Source organism: Grammomys surdaster, unplaced genomic scaffold, assembly GCF_004785775.1.
Source record: "Grammomys surdaster isolate TR1022 unplaced genomic scaffold, NIH_TR_1.0 191, whole genome shotgun sequence".
Classification (NCBI taxonomy): Eukaryota; Metazoa; Chordata; class Mammalia; order Rodentia; family Muridae; genus Grammomys; species Grammomys surdaster.
Genome location: NW_021604636.1, coordinates 12848569 through 12852071, shown reverse-complemented (window position 1 = coordinate 12852071; position 3503 = coordinate 12848569). Strand labels below are relative to the sequence as shown.

Here is a 3503-nt window from a genome sequence, read left to right as displayed (position 1 = left end):
AAATAAAGTACGTTATTTCCTTTCTGCATTCTCCTCTTTAACATACGAAAAGGCAGAAATAAAGTTCTGGGTTGACATTCTAACTTCAGAATGTGTAATTTGTGATATGAAAATAAAATACTAATATCAACTACTTGCCACTTTAAAACCATTGTGAAAACTACTGAGGCTGAAGAGTTCTGCATACAAATTTAGAATGTGATGATGTTATGCCAGAACAGAAATGATATTTGTCAATTTTGTACTTAATATTGTAACTGAATAATGAATTTGGGGGTGAAGGGCAAATGCTGGCAAGAGGACACGAGCCTGGGCACCCTTCACCTTAATGTTGCGTAGTGTTCCGCAGCCCGGGCAAGGTCGCGATGTTGGAAAGACGCTTCCTTAACTCATGTTCTTTGCCTTTCCGGGGGGGCGGGGCACGGGCGGGCACAATGCTGGTTTCGGAAAGAAGGAAGGAACTTTGGTAGCCCTGGCCGAACCACTGACGCAAGGCAAGGTAGCGCTTCCGCAGCAGTTCTGACTGGAAGGACGCTAGGACAGACCCATCTCACCTAAAGGGACAGCTCTTGGTGAGGACTCCTCAAAAGCTCCCCCTGGACCATGTCACTGGGAGAAAGAGGAACACTGTGAGACTGAGCCAGGAACCAGCTAAGTGACAGCTCAGAGACCAGGAGTACCAAGTCTCTGCAAACCACAGGCACCGTGAGGATGAGTGTGGCGAGCACTGCAGTTCCCTTCCATACAACCTCAGACACCAACAGCGCTATTTCCACCTTTTCTGTTATGGACTATGTGGTATTTGGCCTGTTGCTGGTTCTCTCCCTTGTCATTGGGCTCTATCATGCTTGCCGTGGCTGGCGCCGCCATATCGTTGGTGAACTGCTGATGGCAGACCGCAAAATGGGCTGCCTTCCTGTGGCACTGTCCTTGCTGGCCACCTTCCAGTCAGCGGTGGCAATCCTGGGGGCACCAGCTGAGATCTACAGATTTGGAACCCAGTATTGGTTCCTGGGGTGCTCCTACTTCCTGGGGCTCCTGATCCCTACACATGTCTTCATCCCTGTCTTCTACCACCTGCATCTTACCAGCGCCTGTGAGTACCTGGAGCTCCGCTTCAATAAAGCAGTTCGGATCTGTGGGACTGTGACCTTCATCTTTCAGATGGTGATCTACGTGGGAGTTGCTCTCTATGCCCCGTCCTTGGTTCTCAGTGCAGTGACTGGATTTGATCTGTGGTTGTCAGTGCTGGCCCTAGGAATTGTCTGCAACATCTACACTGCACTGGGTGGGCTGAAGGCTGTCATCTGGACAGATGAGTTCCAAACGCTTGTCATGTTCCTTGGGCAGCTGGTGGTTATCATTGTACGAGCGGCCAGAGTGGGTGGCTTGGGGCGTGTATGGGATGTGGCTTCCCAGCATGGCCTCATCTCTGGGATTGAGCTGGATCCTGACCCCTTTGTGCGTCATACTTTCTGGCCTTTGGCCTTTGGGAGTGTCTTCATCATGCTCTCATTGTATGGAGTGAATCAGGCTCAGGTGCAGCGCTACCTCAGTTCCCGCTCAGAGAAGGCTGCTGTGCTCTCCTGGTATGCAGTATTCCCTTGCCAGCAAGTGGACCACTGCATGAGCTGCCTCATTGGTTTGGTCATGTTTGCCTATTATAAGGAATATAGTATGAGCCCACAGCAAGAGCAAGCAGCCCCTGACCAGTTAGTCCTCTATTTCGTGATGGACGTCCTGAAAGACACGCCGGGACTGCCTGGGCTCTTCGTTGCATGCCTCTTCAGTGGATCTCTCAGCACCATACCCTCTGCATTCATTTCGCTGGCAACTGTCACAATGGAAGACCTGATCCAACCCTGGTTCCCTCAGTTGACTGAAACCCGGGCCATCAAGCTTTCTCAAAGCCTTGGCTTTGTCTATGGGCTAGTTTGCCTGGGAATGGCCTATATTTCTTCTCATCTGGGATCAGTCCTCCAGGCAGCGCTTGGTATCTTTGGTATGGTTGGAGGGCCGCTGAGGGGACTCTTCTGCCTCGGGATGTTCTTTCCATGTGCCAACTCTCTTGGTGCTATCGTAGGCCTGTTGACGGGACTCACCGTGGCCTTCTGGATCGGCATTGGGAGCATAGTAAGCAGGATGAGTTCTGCTGCAGCATACCCTCCCCTTAATGGATCCAGCTTCTTCCTGTCCAGCAATCTAACTGTCGCCACTGTGACCACCCTGATGCCTTCTACCCTGTCCAAGCCCACAGGACTGCAGCATTTCTATTCCCTGTCCTATTTATGGTACAGTGCGCACAACTCCACCACAGACATTGTGGTAGGCCTGATCGTCAGTCTGCTCACCGGGGGAATGCGGGGCCGGTCCCTGAACCCTGGCACCATTTGCCCTGTGCTGCCAAAGCTCCTTGCACTCCTGCCCTTATCCTGCCAGAAGCGGCTTTGCTGGAGAAGCCACAACCAGGATATCCCTGTGGTCCCCAACCTGTTTCCAGAGAAGCTGAGGAATGGAGTGCTGCAGGACAGGAGAGACAAAGAGAGGATGGCTGAAGATGGCCTTGTCCACCAGCCATGCAGCCCTACCTATGTCGTGCAAGAGACCTCCCTGTGACCTGTGATGGGAACTGGTCTGTCCACTGCTGTGCAGCAGCCAGAGGCTATTTTATGTGTTCTGCAGCACTGGGGTGGGTGACCTAGCCAACAGCAAAGGACCTTGATCTTTAATGTTTCACCTCCATGGAAGCTGTTGCATGCAAGGGCGAGACAGGTTTTCCTCCCTTGCCAGTCTTAGGATCAGGTTTGCAGGGTACAGAATCACTGAATATACCATTTTATTTTTTTTAGGTCCATCAACATATATTCATGCCAAAATTTCCTTCACTTTTTTTTTTTTTTGCTTGTCTCAGTTTTATGTGGAAATGGCTCAATGAATGATAAGAATACTTTTGGCAACGTGCCACATTTCATACAGGGTCCGTGCATATCATACAGGATTATTTTGAATCTCAACCTAAGTATGAAATCACCCATTTTGAAAGACTGAAGATTGAACTTACTGTAAATTAAAATTTAACCAATTTGTTTTTATCTCTTTAGATGTTGCTTTACTGTCACCTTTTTGAAAACACATCACACAAAGTTAGTAGCAACTTAGAAGAGCATATGAGGTTAACATATTGATGTGGTCAAAAGAACCCTCCAAAAATCTTTAGCTTTCCAAATTATAATATCCATGATTTTCTGCTATATACTTGTGCATTAATTCTTATATTTCTTGTCTATGTAGCTCTGACAAACCTGACATTTGTTATGTAGACTGGGCTGATCTTTAACTCACAGACATTTGCCTTCCTCTGTCTCCATAGTGGCAGGATTAAAAGTGTGTGTTATCATGCTTAGCATGTATGCAGCTATTTAAAAAATTTAAGCACATAAGCATCTTTCTTCCTCTCCCTCTCCCTCCCCCTCTCCTTCTCCCTCTCCCTCCCCCTCCCCCTC

At 48.7% G+C, this 3503-nt stretch overlaps 1 pseudogene; it reads left to right on the top strand.

The window, feature by feature from the left end:
- Positions 1 to 711: 711 nt before the first annotated feature.
- On the top strand, positions 712 to 2616 carry LOC114622816 (annotated as a pseudogene).
- Positions 2617 to 3503: the final 887 nt, after the last annotated feature.